The sequence below is a fragment of the Ahaetulla prasina genome, chromosome 3 (assembly GCF_028640845.1).
Source record: "Ahaetulla prasina isolate Xishuangbanna chromosome 3, ASM2864084v1, whole genome shotgun sequence".
Classification (NCBI taxonomy): domain Eukaryota; kingdom Metazoa; phylum Chordata; class Lepidosauria; order Squamata; family Colubridae; genus Ahaetulla; species Ahaetulla prasina.
In genome coordinates, this window is record NC_080541.1 from 24,161,344 (window position 1) to 24,184,452 (window position 23,109).

The 23,109-nt window shown below is 43.9% G+C and overlaps 1 long non-coding RNA gene and 2 pseudogenes across 1 annotated transcript; 2 read left to right on the plus strand and 1 right to left on the minus strand.

Annotated features, from left to right (window-relative positions):
• The first annotated feature begins 3,643 nt into the window (after positions 1-3,643).
• On the plus strand, positions 3,644-21,302 carry LOC131195376 (uncharacterized). The gene is made up of 3 exons (XR_009154426.1): positions 3,644-3,746; positions 8,062-8,199; positions 20,037-21,302. It is a non-coding gene; the product is annotated as an uncharacterized LOC131195376 (long non-coding RNA).
• Positions 3,761-3,876, minus strand: LOC131196458 (U6 spliceosomal RNA; annotated as a pseudogene).
• On the plus strand, positions 14,789-15,140 carry LOC131195375 (large ribosomal subunit protein uL29-like; annotated as a pseudogene).
• Positions 21,303-23,109: the final 1,807 nt, after the last annotated feature.

Consider the following 23,109-nt stretch of genomic DNA (forward strand, 5'->3'; position numbering starts at 1 on the left):
GACTAGACTAGACTAGATTAGAATGGAATAGAATAGAATTGGAAGGGACCTTGAAGGTTTTCTAGTCCAACCCCCTGCTCAGGCAGGAAACCCTGTACAATTTCAGACAAATACTTGCCAATCTCTTCTTAAAAACTTCCAGTGTTGGAGCATTCACAACTTCGGATCATTTAAATTACATCTGCCTTGACATTAACAAGGGTTTCTAGAAACGTTGGGTGATAAATTCAAAGATTCAGAGATTAACTAATTTCAACTGGTCGCCTTGCCAGGGATTCTACGATTGAAAATATGTATTGTATATGAAGAATTTACAATGTGTGTCTCCTTTTAAAGCTCAATAGACTCTGCACAGACGCACACAGATTCATGTATGTAATAGGAAAACAAAAACCTTATGCGTTCCCATTACGATAGCAATGTGAGAAATACCAAACTGTATTGTACTGTACTTTAGAAAATTACCAGCAATGCTACTAAAGTTGGATGAATGTGATTTTCATATAAAAAGAAACAACAATGGACAATGCAGGGCCAAGACAATGAGCCAAAATGGGACTTTTGGTGTACAATGAAATTAGAATATCCATTTTACTGTGGGCTTTATGATGATTATACTTTACAAAATGGATTTTTACCCAAACACTTAACTATAGAAAGGGATTCTTTTGTTCCAACTCTCCCTCTGGGAGAGATCTTTTTTCATATGTACTAATTTCTGTGAATTTATGTGATGTTCCACTAACAAATGCAAGTGATTAAGATGTAAGCAACAGTTATAGTAATGAATTTCATTTTGAAGAGAAGGATATGAAAAGCTGGATCAACATTTTCACAAAGGACCAGCATCTCCAGACATCTGTAAGTCTGCTATAAACACTTTTGCAAAATTGCCATTACAAGATTTAAGTCAAAAGACATGAATTTCACTGGTAAGTGATGTGAAAGCAACAGAGCTGGCTACAAATGCCTGTTCCATATGGTAGCTTGTTATTTGTTTAATCCACAGTTGAATAATTAAAAAAAAGTATGTGATTCAGGAGATTTAGATTCTAGTTATTATACTGTCTCTTTTTATCTCTCTCTCTCTCTCATATATATATATATATTAGCTCTATCACTATCATCTCTATCTCTTATCTCTATCTCTATCTCTCTGTCTTTTATTTATTTATTATTTATTTATTTAATCAAATTTTTATACCGCCCTATCTCCCGAAGGACTCAGGGCAGTTTACAGCCTGATAAAAACACAAGAATAGATACAAGATAAAAACAGTATTTAAAAAACTTATTGAATTAGGCCAAAATTTAAAATTATAATAAAAATAATAAAAATAATAAAAACCCCATTTAAAAGCTAAATTAAAATTAAAATTAAAATTCTAGGCCAGTCCTGCGCAGATAAATAGATGTGTCTTAAGCTTGCGGTGAAAGGTTCGAAGGTCAGGAAGTTGGCGGAGTCCTGGGGGAAGTTTGTTCCAGAGGGTGGGAGCCCCCACAGTGTCGCCAGCTGGCACTGTCTGGCGGATGGCACCCTAAGGAGTCCCTCTCTGTGAGAGCGTATGGGTCAGTGGGAGGCAATCGGTGGCAGTAGACGGTCCCGTAGGTAACCCGGCCCTATGCCATGGAGCGCTTTAAAGATAGTAACCAGGACCTTGAAGCGCACCCGAAAGGCCACAGGTAGCCAGTGCAGCCTGCGCAGGAGTGGTGTCACATGGGAGCCACGAGGGGCTCCCTCTATCACCCGCGCAGCTGCATTCTGAACTAACTGGAGCCTCCGGATTCTCTTCAAGGGGAGCCCCATGTAGAAAGCATTGCAGTAATCCAAGCGAGATGTCACGAGCGCATGAGTGACCATGCACAGGGCATCCCGGTCTAGGAAGGGGTGCAACTGGCGGACCAGGCGGACCTGGTAAAAAGCTCTCCTGGAGACGGCCGTCAAATGGTCTTCAAAAGACAGCCGTCCATCCAGGAGAACGCCCAAGTTGCGCATCCTTTCCATTGGGGCCAATGACTCGCCCCCAACAGTCAGCCGCAGCTGCAACTGACTGTACCGGGGTGCCGGCATCCACAGCCACTCTGTCTTGGAGGGATTGAGCTTGAGCCTGTTTCTCCCCATCCAGACCCGTACAGCTTCCAAACACCGGGACAGCACTTCGATAGCTTCGTTGGGGTGGCCTGGGGTGGAAAAGTACAGCTGAGTATCATCAGCGTACAGTTGATACCTCACCCCAAAACCACTAATGATCTCACCCAGTGGCTTCATATAGATGTTGAACAGGAGAGGCGAGAGAATCGACCCCTGCAGCACCTCACAAGTGAGGTGCCTTGGGGTCGATCTCTGCCCTTCTGCCAACACTGTCTGTGACCGGTCAGAGAGATAGGAGGAGAACCACTGATAAATGGTGCCTCCCACTCCCAATCCCTCCAACCGGTGCAGCAGGATACCATGGTCGATGGTATCAAAAGCCGCTGAGAGGTCTAATAGGACCAAGGCAGAGGAATAACTCCTATCCCCGGCCCTCCAGAGATCATCAACCAACGCGACCAAAGCCGTCTCCATGCTGTATCCAGGGCGAAAGCCAGACTGGAACGCCGGAAAAGCCAGAACATCATGGCAGAAGAAACAAATGGGACATCTCCGCTATAGTCCAGATCGTCTCCGCTATAGTCCAGATCGTCCCAAATCGTCCCAAATCGTAGCAGGGAACCCAAACAGCACAGTTAAGTTGCAAACCGAAGACCAGGCCGAGAAAATCGCCCGAAAAATTGGCCGAAAAAAACCAGCCGAGAAAAGCTGACTCATTGCCCCACCTCCAAGCCTGAAAGCATGGCCGCCGCAATCCACCGCTCGCTTTCCCAGCCTCGTTCTCAGCAGCCGCAGGTGCAAAAAGGTCCGGAGACCTCTCCCACGGCTGCCAAAAAGACGATACGCCAGACCGGGAGAAGCATGCAGCTAGGCGGGCGGCTCAGGCGTTGCCATCCTCGGAGAGCCGCTCGATCGTCGGAGCTAAATCTTCAGCGCAGTGCCATCTTGCGCATGCGCAGAACCATCACCATCCATATATACACATACTTTCCATATATACACATACTTACATATCATCCTACTCAACTATCTACCTACCTACTTACCCCCCCTCCATCCATCCATTATCTATCTATCTATCTATCTATCTATCTATCTATCTATCTATCTATCTATCTATCTATCTATCTATCTATCTATCTATCTATCATCTCTATTTCATCTATTTCTATCATTTATTTATTAATCATCCTTTTCTCTTTCTCCACCCCCCCCCAAGAGAGGTGGGTGGTTATTATTTTCTTCTTCTTCTTCTTCTTCTTCTTCTTCTTCTTCTTCTTCTTCTTCTTCTTCTTCTTCTTCTTCTTCTTCTTCTTCTTCTTCTTCTTCTTCTTCTTTCTTTCTTTCTTTCTTTCTTTCTTTCTTTCATATTCTGTTTTTTGTCCTTGTAAGCCGCTTGAGTTGCTGTGTATGAGTTAGGCGGCAATATAAATTTTCTAAATAAATAAAATTCATTTAAACTCTCCACATTTTGATACTTTTTTTTGCTGAAAATGATAATGCTAATGTTTAGTTATTTATATAGTCAAACCAGTTGACAAGAAATATCATCGTCGTCGTCGTCGTCATCATCATCATCATCATCACCATCATCATGATCTGGATAAGATGGATGATTTTGAAACTATATATCAGATTATATTATCTTAAAAAGGTAAGATTTTTATGAGAAAATTATTACGTTAGCATTCAGTTTTGACTAATGATTTGCATATTCCTTGTGCAGGGGTCATGCTAATTTTCTCTGTTTCATTCCACATTCCTAACCACTTTCTTCTCAAGTGTGCATGTGAGAAAGGTGGATAACTGTGTGATACATAGACATTAAAATTTTAAATCTGGTAATTCACATGTCATGCATCCAAAAAATTATGGCCTTTGTGATCTTGTTACAGGAAAAAATAAAGTTGTTTTAAAAATGAAGTTTCTAAATATTAGAACTGTTTTTTATTTGTGTTGACTAACAATCAATTACATACAGGATGAGTATTTCTCAGGAGGACAGTTACCGAAGATCAGCTAAACCAGTGGTAGTCAACCTGGTCCCTACTGCCCACTAGTGGGCGTTCCAACTTTCATGATGGGCAGGAGCGGTTTTGTCCAATATTGAAGCACTTTTCTTTTTTTTTTAATTTAATTGACTTTTAAAAAAAATTTCATAGCATTATTTAAAAACATTTTCATTAGGTTTTCATAAAATTCCCCGTGACAATTTAAATTTCTGAAAATATACTATTTGTATTGCCTGTGTATAAGTTTAGTTCACATTACGTAAGTGAAACTAAATGGCGCAAACAAAAGAGCCTCGTCCCAGAATAGCTCGATAGGGCCGTAATAGCTCAGGCTGTTAGAAGCCTGTTATTAGAACACAGCAGCCTGCAATTACTGCAGGTTCAAGCCCGGCCCGAGGTTGACTCAGCCTTCCATCCTTTATAAGGTAGGTAAAATGAGGACCCAGATTGTTGGGGGGGCAATAAGTTGACTTTGTAAATATACAAATAGAATGAGACTATTGCCTTATACACTGTAAGCCGCCCTGAGTCTTCGGAGAAGGGCGGGATATAAATGTAAATAAAAAATAAAAAACAAAAAAAACAAAAAAAAACATCTCCCCCCACACCATCCAGCTGTAACAGACAAGCAGAGCTGGTAGCCAGCGCCCCCCCTCCCCAAACCCAATCCACGATGCACGAGAGGCAAGCACAGACGATGATACATGGCACATTACTGTGGAACCAGTGGGCAGTTAGAAAATTTTACTACTAACAGAGATACAAAAGTGGGCGGTAGGTATAAAAAGGTTGACTACCCCTGAGCTAAACCATCCTGCAGAGCTCCCATTTTGAGCCTCACTTTGTGTTGCCAAAAGAAGAGCCTCACTTTGTGTTGCCAAAAGAAAACCTTTGATTATGGCTCCACCAGTGCTGCTCCAAAAGTTTTGGGATCTGAAGTATGGAGTGATGGAGGCTGATCAAGAGGGGTGTGTGTGTGTGTGTGTGTGTGTGCGCAAAATCTGATCCCCATTCATTCATTCATTCATTCATTCTCTAAGAATATGAACTCCCAGTTGAATCCGGGTTAAGTACTATAGAAAAAGCAAGCTTTAAAAGACAACTCAGAAACATGTTGTATAGAAGAGACTTTCGCGATATTCTATATTATCCTATTCATGATAGCCTAGATAGCAGTATTGCAGTATTTGAGGGGCTGCCACAAAGAAGAGGGGTTCCACTTATTTTCCAAAGCACCAGAAGGCAAGGCAAGAAACAATGGATGGAAACTAATCAAGGAGAGAAGCAACGTAGAATGAAGGAAAAACTTCCTAACAGTGAGGACAATTAACCAGTGGGATAGTTTGCAAGTTGTGGATGCTTCATCCCTGGTACTTTTTAAGAAAAGGCTGGACAGCCACTTGTGTGAAACGGTATAGGACTGTGATGGCAAACCTATGGCATCCGTGTCACAGGTGGCACGCGGAACCATATCTGTGGGCACACAAGCGTTGTCCTAGCTCAGCTCCATCGCACACGCCGGCCAGCTGATTTGCGGCTCTTCCGGGCCCACCAGAAGTCGGGAAACAGGCCATCTCCGGGCTCCGGAGGGCCTCAGGGAGGTGGAGGAGGCTGTTTTCACCCTCCTCAGGCTCCAGAGCCTGGAGAGGGCGAAAAACAGGCCTAGCAGGCCCACTGGTAACCTTTTTGCCGTCGTGTGCCAAAAGCAAGGGGAGCGCAGGAGGGTCGCACCGGGGGGGAGGAGGGGGCATGGAAAGGCATTAAATTATGGGTGTGGGCACACACGCACGTGACCTCCCCACACTCCCCCCACTTTTGGCACAAGACGGCATCAAGGTTAGCCATCACTGGTATAGGCTCTCCTGCTTGAGCAGGGCTGGACTAGAAGGCTTCCAAGATCCGTTCCAGTTTTATTCTGATTGGATTGGATTAAAGCAGTGCAAGAAAAGCCAAGTCTTAAATGCCTTTCTAAAAGCTAACAGAGTCAAAAATCACATAAGCATTATTGGGAATACTATCCCAAACAGCAAGGAGAATAGAAAAAAAGTAATCCTAGCTCCTATTAAGGTGACATTGTTTAGTTGATGAGACTTGGAGCATGACGACCCTCTTAGATCTTATTGGCCAGCTAGAATCAATTGAGACAAGGTGATCCTGCAAATACCCAGGGTCTGAATGTATTTCATCCCCATGCTCTTAAAATCCAGAAGCTATTAAACTTCCTGCCCTCCTTTGTCCTAGTACAGTAGATAGGACAGCTGTCCACTTACGTACTTTTTCGGCTGTTCATACTGTATGAACCAACCAGTGAACCTTAATTAACTGTCTATTTCATCACAGACATTTGCCATATAACACCTTGAATAAGATTGTCCATGTTTTGTTCCTCTGCTGTCATAACTGTTCTCGTATCTCATAACTTGTTCTGACACCGATAGTCTTGTGTAAATGATGTTACACTGAAATACATTGTGTTGTTATCTCAGATGACAGCAGCCTAAACTTTTGACTAAATTAGTCAGGTGGATAAATGACATCTCCCCAGCTGTCATCATCCATATATTTAAACTGGACATTTTCTGGGTTTGGTTTTCTTACTCTCTTCAAGTTTAATAGACTTGTCCTGGCTTGTACCCATGAGGTGTGTTAGATACTGAATTATGTCATTTTCAGTTTAATTGTTAGGGTTAATGAATGAAGTCTCATAAATTGCCACCACCCTTTATATTTTAACAATTGTTCCCCCCCCACCCCAAGAATTAGTTGCATTTGATGACTTCAAGCATCTTGCCCTTGCTTGCATTCATCTGATAATGCTTTTTGGAATCCAATCTAACTAAGACCTAAATCTCTGCACTTGATTCTCAGCCAACATTTTTTCCTTTAGGCAACAACTTTTGTACATCCTATGACATGAGGCACAAGATACTTAGCTACATGGATTCTCTTTTTGGGTGTGTATGTGGCGAATATCTCTTTTGTGTCCTTAGGACACTAACTGTGTCACCCAACTCAGAGCCAGTTTGGTGTGGTAGTTAATGAATAGAATAGAATAGAATAGAATAGAATAGAATAGAATAGAATAGATTAGAATTTTTGTATTGGCCAAGTCTGATTGGACATACAAGGAATTTGTCTTGGTGCATATACTCTCAGTGTACATAAAAGAAAAGATATGTTCATCACGAATCATAAGGTACAACACTTAATGATAGTCATAGGGTACAAATAAGCAATCAGGAAACAGTATCAATATAAATCATAAGGTGTTTGCCAAGAAAAAAAGAAAACTGTGTTATGGTCCTGGCTTAGGCATGAATGCCAGCTGTGTGATTTTGGGCTAATCACAGGAGACAATGAGTTCTAGCCCAAAGGTGTTTTTTCAAGAGGCAACTGGACTTTCTTTGAAGATGCTTTGCTTCTCAGAGCTGAAGAAGCTTCTTGGATGAGAAGTGAAATGTCTTCAAAGAAAAAAACAAGTCCAGTTACCTCTTGAAAAAACACCTTTGGGACAACCATGATTTGATGACTGACAATCTCCATAGAAAGTGAGTTCTGGTTCCACCTTAGGTGACCTTGGATGAGTCATTTTCTGTCAGCCCCACCCTCCTCACAGGATTGCTATTGTGGGAAAAATAGGAGAAGGAAGGAATATTAGGTATCTTTGCTGCCTTGAGTTACTTATATAAGTAATAAAGTCAGGATTAAAAAGAAAACCTGTCCATAATAAACTCAAATCCTGTTATCAGATTTTTGAGAGTTAATGGGGCTGCCTCTTTTCTCAGTTGTTAGAGCTTCAGCTCTGAGAGGAGATTGCTGGGAAGTCAGATAGTCTTTCTTCTATAATTATTATCTCTAAGATGCTGTATTACAAATAAGTAGCTGGGAACCAATCTGAATGTAAATTGGATATAAAAAAAGGATCGTTTTTCAAAGATGTTTCAAATTGCATTCCAGATTTCATTATCTGAACCAGCATGTCGGTACCAATGCCACAGATAATAGGATCCTGTACGACTTGAAGGTGAACAGAAGGAAGATAAATTCTCAGGGATTATTAAACAAAAGCTCCCCTAAGACTCCTGTACAGCAAAGGTATAATCTGGACATATTAGTAGGTGCATAAATGCAACACGTGCAGGTGAATAATTGTGCAAATGCAAGGTGAATAAGTGTGATCAATTAAAGCTTGCTTTTATTCTGTTACATTTGTTACTTGTGACTGTCCAAATGACTTTCAGTGGTTGTATCTGAATTTGCAAACATTTGTCTAAGGTGGGTAAGTGGTCGGTAACCACAATTGTGAGGGTTGTTGACTGTTCACACATCACACTAAGCCCTAGTTGGTTTAAGTATAATGGGACCAAGTGATCTGAGGGACCACCTGTTTTCAGTTATATCTGCTCATCCAGTGATGCAATTCAAATAATTTAACAACCAGTTCTCTGCCCTAATGACCGGCTGGGTGGGCGTGACCATGGTGGGCATGGCCAGGGGTGTGTGACAGGCAGCACTTGGTTTCCTGCCCCCCCCCGGCAGCAAAAACAGGCCATGGGGGGTGCCACCCTCCCGTGCCATGTTTTGGGCCTAGTAGTCCTCTCTGCAGCCCCCTAGGAGCAAAAACAGGCCATGGGGGGCACGATGCACCCCTGTGCCCCGTTTTGGGCCTAGTAGGCCTCCCTACTCCCTACGGGACTTCTGGAAGGGGCAGGGAGGGGAGGGGCCAGCCAGCAATTTAACAAACGGTTTGGCTGAAGTGGTGTAACTGGTTGAATCCCACCATGCGCCCTACACCATACACCATACGCCCATCCCATCAGGTTTGGCAGAAGAAATATGTTGCAGGTACCATCAGCCAAAGATTTTCATATGGCAAGACCCAGATGAGCCTCTTCTGGCAGGACACCCACCCTGTAGAACTTCATGGGGCGAGTCATTGGCTCCAATGGAAAGGGTGTGCAACTTGGGTGTTCTCCTGGATGGACGGCTGTCGTTTGAAGATCACTTGACAGCCGTCTCCAGGAGAGCTTTTTACCAGGTTCGTGTCAAGGTTCCAGAAACACCTCTTCTGCGTAAAAAAAGACTCGGAGGCATCCGTTCCTTTTCTCAAAGTCCTTTACTAGCATGAGGAGACTGGCACACGATGAATGCAATTCCCAAAACTGAAGTTCCGGATTCGTTTCCCCAGTTATACAAACCCCAGTAGTCCCACCCCCCTGACCCCTCTGATGATCACACGGTCCCACGTCCTTCCAGTTCATTCGAGTAACTTCTTGCCACTCCTCGTGCAGACGTGAACGCTATCCGACCTTGACCACCGGAAGAATGTTACCCTGCCCCTCAACCCCCCCCTTCTCCCCTTAAGATAAAAATGTGGCAGCGTCTGGAAACCGAAAGTTCAATATGGTTTCCAGGCCTGACAGGCGTCCCCCACTGGAAAAGGAGGGGCTGAACTAGCTGGTTGCCATTGATACTGAATCCACCCTTGTCCCGGATAGAACGCCCATCCAGGCGGGATAGACGCTGCTGGAGGCAGCGTAAGCCTCTGCTGGCGGGAAAGGTCATTTGGGTGGGGGAGTTGCGATCCCCCCCACGCTTCTGGTGTTATTTGAGGTCCTTGCCATTTGAAAGAGGGAGGGGGCTTCTGCTCTTCAGAACGGTTTCGAGTTTCAGTAGTCTCTCTCTCTCTGGTGAGAGGGAAAGTGAATCTAGGCTGAGCTAAAGGTTCTCGAGGTCTCACCTCCAGCCGCTCAAAAGTTTCAGGGAGGTCTAATAGAGACTGGGATTTCAGAGGGTCTCTCCGGTCCCAATCCAGGGACTCTCCTGATTCTCCAGGTTTTATTGCTCTCCAATGAGGTTGAGAAGAGGGAGGGGGCTCTCCACTTCGTCCCGGGGAAAAGTTTCCTCCGGACTGGCAGCTTACCCATGAATCAGAGTCCCTGGGGCGTGCTCCAAGCGGACAAGCAAGCTCTTCCTTTTCGGGGCTTCGGGTCCGGTTGTTAGATGGGTAATAGGTGACTTCAATTAAGTCGTTAAGATCCTGCTTCGAGGCTCCTTCTACGCCTCAAGTTGTTGCTCTTCCATCTTCACTGGGTCTTTGCACCGCAGTGGAGGTTGCGGAGACTGGGGCCCAGCACCCCTCTAACAGGCCCCCTCTGAGAGGAGGAGAGGGTACTGTTAGCAAAAGAAAGTTTGTGTGAGTTTTGGGAATAATGTCAAGGTTCCAGAAATACCTCTTCTGCGTAAAAAAAGACTCGGAGGCATCCGTTCCTTTTCTCAAAGTCCTTTACTAGCATGAGGAGACTGGCACACGATGAATGCAATTCCCAAAACTGAAGTTCCGGATTCGTTTCCCCAGTTATACAAACCCCAGTAGTCCCACCCCCCTGACCCCTCTGATGATCACACGGTCCCACGTCCTTCCAGTTCATTCGAGTAACTTCTTGCCACTCCTCGTGCAGACGTGAACGCCATCCGACCTTGACCACCGGAAGAATGTTACCCTGCCCCTCAACCCCCCCCTTCTCCCCTTAAGATAAAAATGTGGCAGCGTCTGGAAACCGAAAGTTCAATATGGTTTCCAGGCCTGACAGTTCGCCTGGTTCGCCAGTTGCGCCCCTTCCTTGACCGGGATGCCTTATGCATGGTCACTCATGCTCTTGTCACCTCTCGCTTGGATTATTGCAATGCTCTCTACATGGGGCTCCCCTTGAAGTGCACTCGGAGGCTTCAGTTAGTTCAGAATGCAGCTGTGTGGGTGATAGAGGGAGCCGTACGCGGCTCCCATGTAACACCACTCCTGCGCAGGCTGCACTGGCTGCCTGTGGTCTTTCGGGTGCACTTTAAGGTTTTGGTTACTACCTTTAAAGTGCTCCATGGCTTAGGGCCTGGGTACCTACAGGAGCGCCTACTGTTACCTCATGCCTCCCACCAACCCGTACGCTCACGTTCTTATGTCTCCTCCCTTGGGGGCTGCAGAGAGGACTACTAGGCCCATTACGTTCTTATGTCTCCTCCCTCATTTCGTCGGCAGATAACCACCCGGCCGCCCTGTTTCAGGTGACCCGCTCTCTTCTTCAACAGGGGGTGCGGGATGACCCGTTACAAGGGTGTGCTGAGGAGTTTAGTGGTTATCTATACGATAAAATCGCTCAGCTTCGGGATGGCCTGGATCAAAATTAGGTGGATCCAGGTGAGATATCAGAGACCCGTCTTGTCGAGACTGTTTGGGATGGATTTGATCCTGTGGCTCCCGAGGACATGGACAGGTTACTGGGGAGATTGAATGCCACCACATGTTTACTGGACCCGTGCCCCTCCTGGTTGGTGCTGGCCACATAGGAGGTGACACGAGGCTGGCTCCGGAGGATTATAAATGCTTCCTTGTTGGAGGGGGTCATCCCTTCCACCTTGAAAGAGGCGGTGGTGAGACCCCTCCTCAAGAAGCCTTCCCTGGATCCGGCTGTTTTAGGTAATTATCGTCCAGTCTCCAACCTTCGCTTTACGGCGAAGGTTGTAGAGAGTGTGGTGGCATGTCAATTATCCCAGTACCTGGATGAAACTGTCTATCTGGACCCGTTCCAGTCCGGCTTTCGGCCCGGTTATAGCACGGAGATGGCTTTGGTCGCGTTGGTTGATGATCTCTGGAGGGCCAGGGATAGGAGTTTTTCCTCTGCCCTGGTCCTATTAGACCTCTCAGCGGCTTTTGATACCATCGACCATGGTATCCTGCTGCACCGGTTGGAGGGATTGGGAGTGGGAGGCACTGTTTATCGGTGGTTCTCCTCCTATCTCTCCGATCGGTCGCAGATGGTGTTGACAGGGGGGCAGAGGTCGTCCCCGAGGTACCTCACTTATGAGGTGCTGCAGGGGTCGATTCTCTCGCCTCTCCTGTTCAACATCTATATGAAGCCACTGGGTGAGATCATTAGTGGTTTTGGGGTGAGGTATCAACTGTACGCTGATGATACTCAGCTGTACTTTTCCACCCCAGGCCACCCCAACGAAGCTATCGAAGTGCTGTCCCGGTGTTTGGAAGCTGTACGGGTCTGGATGGGGAGAAACAGGCTCAAACTCAATCCCTCCAAGACGGAGTGGCTGTGGATGCCGGCACCTCGGTACAGTCAGTTGCAGCCGCAGCTGACTGTTGGGGGCGAGTTACTGACCCTGATGGAAAGGGTCCGCAACTTGGGCATCCTCCTGGATGGACGGCTGTCGTTTGAAGATCACTTGACAGCCGTCTCCAGGAGAGCTTTTTACCAGGTTCGCCTGGTTCGCCAGTTGCGCCCCTTCCTTGACCGGGATGCCTTATGCATGGTCACTCATGCTCTTGTCACCTCTCGCTTGGATTATTGCAATGCTCTCTACATGGGGCTCCCCTTGAAGTGCACTCGGAGGCTTCAGTTAGTTCAGAATGCAGCTGTGTGGGTGATAGAGGGAGCCGTACGCGGCTCCCATGTAACACCACTCCTGCGCAGGCTGCACTGGCTGCCTGTGGTCTTTCGGGTGCACTTTAAGGTTTTGGTTACTACCTTTAAAGTGCTCCATGGCTTAGGGCCTGGGTACCTACAGGAGCGCCTACTGTTACCTCATGCCTCCCACCAACCCGTACGCTCACGTTCTTATGTCTCCTCCCTTGGGGGCTGCAGAGAGGACTACTAGGCCCATTACGTTCTCGAGACTGTTTGGGATGGATTTGATCCTGTGGCTCCGAGGACATGGACAGGTTACTGGGGAGATTGAATGCCACCACATGTTTACTGGACCCGTGCCCCTCCTGGTTGGTGCTGGCCACATAGGAGGTGACACGAGGCTGGCTCCGGAGGATTATAAATGCTTCCTTGTTGGAGGGGGTCGTCCCTTCCACCTTGAAAGAGGCGGTGGTGAGACCCCTCCTCAAGAAGCCTTCCCTGGATCCGGCTGTTTTAGGTAATTATCGTCCAGTCTCCAACCTTCGCTTTACGGCGAAGGTTGTAGAGAGTGTGGTGGCATGTCAATTATCCCAGTACCTGGATGAAACTGTCTATCTGGACCCGTTCCAGTCCGGCTTTCGGCCCGGTTATAGCACGGAGATGGCTTTGGTCGCGTTGGTTGATGATCTCTGGAGGGCCAGGGATAGGAGTTTTTCCTCTGCCCTGGTCCTATTAGACCTCTCAGCGGCTTTTGATACCATCGACCATGGTATCCTGCTGCACCGGTTGGAGGGATTGGGAGTGGGAGGCACTGTTTATCGGTGGTTCTCCTCCTATCTCTCCGATCGGTCGCAGATGGTGTTGACAGGGGGGCAGAGGTCGTCCCCGAGGTACCTCACTTGTGGGGTGCTGCAGGGTCGATTCTCTCGCCTCTCCTGTTCAACATCTATATGAAGCCACTGGGTGAGATCATTAGTGGTTTTGGGGTGAGGTATCAACTGTACGCTGATGATACTCAGCTGTACTTTTCCACCCCAGGCCACCCCAACGAAGCTATCGAAGTGCTGTCCCGGTGTTTGGAAGCTGTACGGGTCTGGATGGGGAGAAACAGGCTCAAACTCAATCCCTCCAAGACGGAGTGGCTGTGGATGCCGGCACCTCGGTACAGTCAGTTGCAGCCGCAGCTGACTGTTGGGGGCGAGTTACTGACCCTGATGGAAAGGGTCCGCAACTTGGGCATCCTCCTGGATGGATGGCTGTCTTTTGAAGATCATTTGACGGCCGTCTCCAGGAGAGCTTTTTACCAGGTTCGCCTGGTTCACCAGTTGCGCCCCTTTCTAGACCGGGGTGCCCTATGCATGGTCACTCATGCGCTCGTCACATCTCGCTTGGATTACTGCAATGCTCTCTACATGGGGCTCCCCTTGAAGAGCATCCGGAGGCTTCAGTTGGTTCAGAACGCAGCTGCGCGGGTAATAGAGGGAGCCCCTCATGGCTCCCACATGACACCTCTCCTGCGCAGACTGCACTGGCTATCTGTGGCCTTTCAGGTGCGCTTCAAGGTTTTGGTTACCATCTTTAAAGCACTTCATGGCATAGGGCCGAGTTATTTATGGGACCACCTGCTGCCACCAACTACCTTCCACCGACCCGTACGCTTTCACAGGGAGGGACTCCTTAGGGTGCCGTCCGCCAGGCAGTGCCGACTGGCGACACCCAGGGGAAGGGCCTTCTCTGTGGGGGCCCCCACCCTCTGGAACGAGCTCCCCTCAGGATTACGTCAACTTCCTGACCTTCGAACCTTCCGCCGCGAGCTTAAGACACATCTATTTATTTGTGCAGGGCTGGCTTAGGGTTTAATTTTAAAATTAATTTGAAATGGGGTTTTGTATTTTTTAACTATAGTTTTAAATTTGGCCTAATGAAATAAGTTTTTTAAATGTTGTTTTAACATTTATTTATTTTATACTTTATGTTTTATAAGGCTGTAAACCACCCTGAGTCCTTCAGGAGATAGGGCGGTATAGAAATTTGAATAATAATAATAATAAATAATAATAATAAACTTTGTTTTAATTGTACACTGTTATTGTTTTATATTTGCTGTAAACCGCCCTGAGTCCTTCGGGAGAAGGGCGGTATAAAAATCTAATAAATAAATAAATAAATAAATAAAATAATCCCTAAAGCGAAAGTGGCCTCATCCCAGATGGTTCTGCCTATTTCTAAAAATCCCTCAAAATCTGATTATGGAACAGATATCTGTTGCAGTGATGGCCAAGATCAAAGCCCATGACTTGCAAGGGAAAAAGAAGGAAGAGCTATTGAAACAGCTAGATGACCTCAAAGTGGAACTGTCTCAGCTCCACGTTGCCAAGGTGACTGGCAAAGCAGCTTCTAAAACTCTCCGAGATCCAGGTGGTTTGCAAACCTATTGCCGGAGTACTGACCATCATTAACCAGACCCAAAGAGAAAATTCTACAAAGGCAAGAAATACAAGCCACTAGACTTGCATACAAAGAAGACACGAGCCATGCGGAGGAGGCTAAGAAAGCCTGAAGACCAAAAAGCAGCAACAGAAAGAGTGACTTTATCTCCTTCGCAAATATGCCATGAAGGCCTGAGGCGGTCACTTCACCACTGACTGTCAAAGAAGAACTGGCCCATTAAAAGTTTTTCAACAAGAACAACAACAACAAAATGATTATATGAAGAGGCCTTGGGGTTGCAGAGGAATGCTGACCTGATGAGGTGCTTCCATTGTTCATAATATGTGCTCTCCTAGCCTTTGAACATAGTATGGAGTTTAACCCCATACTATTGCTATGATTCTTTCTTTCATAGTTGTTTTTACCAGGCTTATTATTGGTATGTGAAAGATACAACTTTCCAAAGTGATGTTTTGTACATGGTTTCAAGTGTTTAAAGCACCTTACTTTGAAGCAGCCATGTCCAATGCACAAGTGGTGGTTGTTGTGGCCTGTCGGCCAACAGCCCACCCCCAGCAGCCAAATCAGATGAGGAGGAGGCATGGGAATCAGGGCCAGCATCAAGGCAACCTGAGAGCTTCGAGGGGGAAGAGGGAATGGAGCTGGCAGAGAGAGAAACAGAGGCGGAGCCTGGGCCATCTGTCAGCCCTCAGATGGAGAGTCAACAGCCCCCAGGTCTGGAGATGGCTGATGTGGCAGAGGAAGAACAGCTGGGTCCAGTGCCTGGTGTACAGATGCGCAGAAGGCAGAGGAGAGGACAGCAGTGGAAATCTGCGGGCCGATCCTTGGGACAGAAGAGCCATCACTGCTAGTAAAGCCCCACCCTAGCTCTGGGGATAAAAGGCAGGGGACGGAGATGGATAGGTGTGGCAGACAACTATTCATCTCCCTGCCGAAAAGACTCATTAGCCTACGGTGAAAGAGAAACTTGTTACCAGGACCACTCTTAACAAAGGAATCATTGCTTCAACTACAGAGAGTTTGTCGTGTTTGGGAGCTGGACCAGAACAGTTGCTTCCAAAGTTGTCCTCAATTCTCTGCACCTCGGCTGGGGCTGATTGTAAAGAGAAGCGGCTATGGACGTATCATGCGGACACAGCTCGGGATGCCTGGGAACAGCCGCATGAACCTTGCAAACTGTTAAACTGCAACTGTTTTAATCCCTCGAAGAAAAGTGCCTTGCTTGTGCTAATTTATTTATTTATTTAATTGATTGACTCAAGACATGTATATAGCCGCCCATCTTTCAGCCAGCTCTGGGCAGCTCCCAATCAAAGCTAATGCTCATTACAAAGCATCTCTTTCAAATGCTTTGCACAGCCTTAATTAGGATTATCTTATATTTGAGAGGATGATGCAGACTCTGCTCCAAGGTAATTTGGATGTTGCCTGGAGTGAACGGAGCTTTCTTGAAATAATCCAAAGAGAAGCTAAACGTTTCAGGTCCTTTTCGGAGCTTCAGACTTACCTGCATTTTCATTGCCAGTTGAAAATGGCTAGATAATCCTTCTAACCTCTCCCTTTTTAAAAAAAAAAAAAGCATGAAGTCGACATGCTACCACAGAAAAGTGAAAGCTTTATCCTTTTATCAGATAATTTGATCGTGGCTTGCCAATGATTTCAAGAACGGCCTTTTATTGAACAGTTTGGTGGGAATTGTTCTAGTGTACATGAATTCATTCCACGTCCAAACTAGCATCTTGAAATTTCCTTGGAGAATGCAAGTTTCCTAACTATAACTGTATCTTAATTCTTTTTGGAATTCTGCAGAATTATTATTTTTTTTTGTTGGGGGGGGGAATCTGTTCTAGCTGAGTAATACCTGTTTCCCCCAAAATAAAACCCAACTGGAAAATAACCCTAGCATGATTTTTCAGGATGTTTGTAATATAAGCATCCTTATATTACATAAAATAAGTAAAATAAGCCCAGTTAAGATCATCAATCAGACAGATGCATTTAGTACCATATTTCCCCAAAAACAAACCTAACCCAAAAATAAGTCCTAATGCACCTTTTGGAGCAAAAATTAATATAAAACCCAGTCTTATTTTCAGGGAAACACAGGATAGCTGTTATTAGTTATAGCTTTACCTTACACCTTAAACAACTTCAAATAGATGCTATATACTCCCCCCCCTTTTTTTCCTGAAGGGCCACACAGACTTAGTCACCTTATCACCAGCAATCCTGTTGCTCCTAACAAATTGTTCATCATATTTGACTGTTTTAAATGCTGGTCCCAATTTTGTTGAACGGCGTACCCTAAATTCTATTTTATAATCTCCTTTTCTTTCCTGTCTAATTCAGCATTCCTGTACTGGGAGATATTCTTGCCTTTAAAAAAAAAGGGGGGGGGGAGTTTAGGACTTATTTTGGGGTATTATTTTGGTAAGTTTCTGCAAGAATGAGTTAAATAGGTTACAGTTGGGCATACATCAGAGTATTTTAGCCATCACCACATGGTTTTTGGCAAAAGAGAATAGAACTGGGTTTTCTCCAGACATTTCCTCTCTGGTATGACTTGCCCAGATATAACTTTTTATGACGACCACCAACTGTCCACATCAAAAAAGCATTGTCTTGCTCTTGAAAATAGTTTTTTTTTCTGCAGCAGATTCATGTTCCAACTGACACTCTCTGACATGCTTAATTTCCCTTCACTGGCACAAACTGTTACGCTGGCAAACTGGGGAAAATGTCATGTCACCACTGAACCTCCTTTCCACATCAGTTGAGGACAATTTAGATCACATCCAACAGCCCAAGGCTTCGCTCCCGGCAATGAGAGTCTCCTTTTCTTATTGATTTGTGAAGGTAACTTAAGGATTTGTATCTCTCTCTCTTCAGTGAAGCATTACCAGATGGTTTATAATACAATAAAAAAATACAATAACAACAAGATCATAAAAATAATAAAGCACTCAATAAAACAGCAGTCAAGAATGGCGGTGTTAAAATTCAATGGATGTTTAAAAGCCTTGAAAAATGTAAGCAAACTGTCTAGAAAGAAATAGAATTGCTATTCATATTTATAGGCAAACCTAATTGAGGATGAAAAATATTTACCCGGTAAAATAAAAGTTTGGGAGCTTTTTGGGAAGTTGTCACAAAGGACACAAAATACATGCAAAAAGAACAAAACGCTATTCAGGCACACTGAATATTTAGTCCTCTCTAGTTTCTTACGTTTGGGAAGAAGGAAGATCCTTTAAATATTTTATAACTTAATTAATTTACACCCTTAGCTTTTTAAAGTGATTAATTAATTATGTGGTATTTTGATTCATAATGACCACATAGATAGATTTTCTCCATGACAATCTATCCCTAACAGGCCTCCCCAACCCTTGGGCTACAGTCCGCTATCGCAGCATGGCCCATTGAGAACCAGGCCACAGAAGTGGCCGTGCAAGCAGTGGTAGTGGCTATGCAAACAGTGGTCCATATTTGTGTGTTTCTTGACTTGTTTCTCATTTATTGTTGATATTTGATTCAAAAGGCAGAAGCTACCCTTAAAAGTCTTGATTGTTTCTGCCCAGGCTAAATTTGACACTAGACTTTAATTTTTAATAGGACAGAAATAGGAAATTATGAGATACTGGGGGAACAATCATGCTTACCTAATTCTTTAAATATATAAATTTTATTAACTTTCTATTGTTTACATTTATTAGTGCTTAATAAACATCATGTCGTCTGGATATTTAATTTACTTAACAATACAGATTACATTCTTAATCTCCACCCCTTTTTTCCAACCACTGGTAAAATAGCGTATTTTTCGGAGTAAAATCGTATTTTTCCCCCCTAAAAGAGGCTGAAAATTTGGGTGCATCTTATACTCTGAATGTAGCTTTTTCGAAGCCTTTTTTCAGCCCTAACGAGGCGCTAACGAGGCACTAGGGATGAAGCAATCTTCCCAGCTTTGCCTGCTCCCTATCCCCACTGTGCTTTAATGAGGCACTAGCAAGTGAAGCGATCTCCATGCTTTGCTCCGACTCTCAGCTGTTCTAAAGAAGCTTTTTTTCAGCCCTAACTAGGTGCTAGCTGAGTGAACCGATCTCTCTGTGCTTTGCCTACTTTTCTCATTGATACTTCCTCTCAGCTGTGCCTTAGAAGCTGTTTTTTATCCCCAAGCAAACCAGCAAACTAATGGGTTTAGCTCATAGAATGGACCTGGGTTTAGCTCATAGAATCATCCGTTGTAATGTCCTTCCTGCTAATGACTACTTCAGTTTCAACTACAATAATACAAGAGCTACCAATAGATTTAAACTTAATGTCAACCGCTCCAGTTTGGATTGCAGAAAATATGATTTCTGTAACAGAATTATCTGTGCTTGGAATGCATTACCGGACTCTGTGGTCTCTTCTCATAACCCCAAAAGCTTTAACCAAAATCTATCCACTATTGATCTCACCCCATTCCTAAGAGGACTTTAAGGGGCGTGCATAAGAGCACAAACGTGCCTACCGTTCTTGTCCTATTGTTTCTTCCCCCCCCCTCTCTATATATATGCTTATACTTCCTTGTTTCTCCTCATATATATGTTTATATATTATATAATCTTTTTGTGTTATGCTTGTGTATATTGTTATGACAAAATTAAATAAATAAAAAATAAATAAAATAAAAAATAAATAATGTGCTGAAGCTGATCAGACTAAGGACGCTAGCCAGATGAATACCTGATAGGCAGATTCCCTCCCCCCCATATTTTCCTCCCCAAAAACTAATCTGCATTTTATACTCCAAAAAATATGGTAAGTTCCATGTTTCATAGTATTCTGTGTCTTCTTTCTGTCTCATTTTCAATGTAAGTCTATCCATTTCTGCACAATCTAGTATCTTCCTAATTACCCCTTCATCTCGCAGAGTTTCTTCATTTTTCCAATATTGTACGGATATAATCCTCGCTGCTGTTAAAACATGCAATATTAAATATATACTGCATTATATTATTCTGTTAAGTTTCTCCTGGCTCTGTGGATTCCTTCCTATTGAATTTATCTATTTTTTTTTTTTAGCTGGAAGAACCCAACGCACCACTCAAAAGCTGTCAGCCCAAAATAATTTGTGCATCCTTTCACCAAGATGCTACAGTTCCTTTAACGTTTTGCCTTTTGTAAATCGTTTTCACATATCTACTTTTATTTCTGTCTTTATTTAATTGATAGGCTGCCCATTTCACTGTCGAGCATGACTTCACACTATTATGGACAATCAATCCTTTTATAGCCAACATCATTTACCGAATCCTCTCCACCCATCAGCCGCTGCCTTTTCTTCTGGTATCCCCTTGAAGGTCAAAGCATTCATTCTGATATGATTCTTTATATACAGTTTACATAAGAACCCTAAAGAGCATAGAATAAGGTGGGGGGGGGAGTGCACACCTGGAAGCCAAAGTCATAAATACGATAGCTGATACAGAAGAAAAGCAGATGGAAAAGATTTTTGCGGTGTTCTTTCAGCAAAGAGCATTACAGTCTACTGACTGTTGATATTATTTTTGGCATGTTCCTTGGGCTGTGTGACGCTGATGGAAATAGATGTTTCCAAGCAGACTGTACAATGTGTTAATAAATCTGAATTGGTGAATTAGCCTTGATATGCCATATAAATACTAGTGACTAATGACCAACTGAAATTGCAGTTCTACCAGTATTGTAATCTGAGATACTCCAGGGGAGATATTTTCAGTAACAGGTTGCATGAGGCAGACAACAAGCAATTGACTGTAAGGGTATTTTCACAAAAAGTTATAGCAGCCCAGCTGGAGTCTGCCCTGAGTATTGGAATTCAAACAAATGTGAGTCACTAAATGTTAATAAACTTTAGATTTTATAAGGTAAACAATTTAAGCTTCTAATTTAAATAATTGGATTATACTTGTTTATATAATCCAATTATTGTTGGATTGTATATTTGTTTGTATACTTGTTAAAAATAATAAAATTATTTTTAACTAATTTTCTTTCCGTTTCCAGCAAAGTCATCATTGAAAAGTACAACTTTGAAATTGTTATCTCTTCTTTCCAGATTAATTGCTGACATAACATAAAATTATTACTAAAATAATTACGTACAATGAATGATAATAAAAACATTTTGAGAGGGTTTTTCTGATGCTTATACTGAAGAGCTTTTAATCTTGTTAATTCTATGCAATTCAGTAGAATTTGGTTCGAGGTACCGGTAGATATGTTTTTGAGTTATGTTGTTTTTAATTTTGGTGGGAATTTGAGAAAGCACTGGTGGCCCAGTGGTTAGAATTCAGTATTGCAGGCAAACTCTGCCCACAGCTTGAGGTTCAATCCTGATTGGGCTTAAGGTCTTTCATCCTTCCGAGGTGGGTAAAATGAGGATACAGATTGTTGGGGACGATATGCTAACTCTGTAAACTGCTTAGAGAAGGCTGTAAAGCACTGTGAAGTGGTATATAAGTCTAAGTGTTATTGCTATTGCTAAAGCACTGCCTTACTGGAGAAGCTCATATTTTAGCCAGACCAGAAAAATGCAAATTTAATTGCTGTGCACTAGAGGAAGCTATACCAATCTAGAAGCCTGAGCTTGGATTCTTATGTTTTTTTCATTAAACTTCTGGGACCAAATAAAGCTTGTTATCTCTTTTTTCTCATATAATTATATCTTTACATCTTTATATCACATGGCTAGTAAATAGAGTTTAGTTCTTTCCATGCTAAGGATAGCTGAATCTATTGGATTTAGTTAGTGCTAATGGGTAAGAAAGTTATTCATATTGAGTTTAATGAGCTCACCCAAATTGTCAGATTTATCATAAATAGAAGGAAACATAGTTGATTTTTTTTAAAAAAAATGAATGTGGGAAAGAACAAAATTAAATCCCCTCTCTCTTCTTATTCAACCATAAGCATGAACGAAGATGCCATAGCAAAATGGTGAAAAACAAAAGTTTATTCCCACTCCTGATTCACCGAGGAACAGTTGGAAACCTATTCATGCCTTGCCACCATCTGCTTATTATAAAATAGCTGTATATTGAACTTTTCACCATTAAAAAAGCATATTTTTTCTACAAAGAATTCAGTTAGAATGGAATCAAACCAAAATAATTTTGTAAGGAAACAAAAAGTAGACAGCAAAGAGAAAGTAAGCAAGCCAACATTTTCCAACTTTATTATTATTATTATTATTATTATTTATTATCTTTGTATACCGCCCATCTCCCGAAGGACTCAGGGTGGTTCACAGTCAAAAACAACAGAAAAACATATAATACATAAAAAGCTAAAAGAATAGACAGTTAAATTCAATTGATGCTCTAACTTTTAAATACAAATTTAAAACCTCATTTAAACCCTTTTTTTTAAAATCCCAAGTTTAAAACTACGTTCAAGCTAGTCCTGCTCTTCGAAACAGCAGCGTCTTCAGCTCACGGCGGAAGGACTTGAGATCGGGGAGTTGACGAAGCCCCAGAGGAAGCTCGTTCCAGAGGGTAGGGGCCCCCACAGAGAAGGCCCCCCCCCTAGAGGTCGCCAGCCGACATTGTTTAGCTGACGGTATCCGGAGGAGGCCCTCTCTGTGAGAGCGCACTGGTCGGTGAGAGGCTAATGGTGGCAGTAGGCGGTCCCGTAAATATCCCGGTCCTAGGCCATGGAGCGTTTAAAGGTGATAACAAGTACCTTGAAGTGAACCCGGAAGACCACTGGGAGCCAGTGCAGATTACGCAGGAGGGTGTCACATGGGAGCCAAAGGTGCTCCTCTATCACCAGCGCAGCCGCATTCTGGACCAGTTGGAGTCTCCGGGTACCCTTCAAGGGAGCCCCATGTGAGAGCATTACAGTAGTCCAGGCGGGATGTAACCAGGGCATGAGCAACGTGCATAAGGCAGCCCGATCCAGAAAGGCGTAACTGGCGTATCAGGCGAACCTGATGAAAAGCTCCCTGGTGACGGCTATCATATGATCTTCAAAAGACAGCCGTGCATCCAGGAGGACGCCCAGATTACGAGCCCTTTCCGTGGGGGCCAATAGTTCGCCCCCAATGGTCAGTGATGGAATTAGTTGACTGTACCGGGCCGCCGGCATCCACAGCCACTCGGTCTTGGTGGGATTA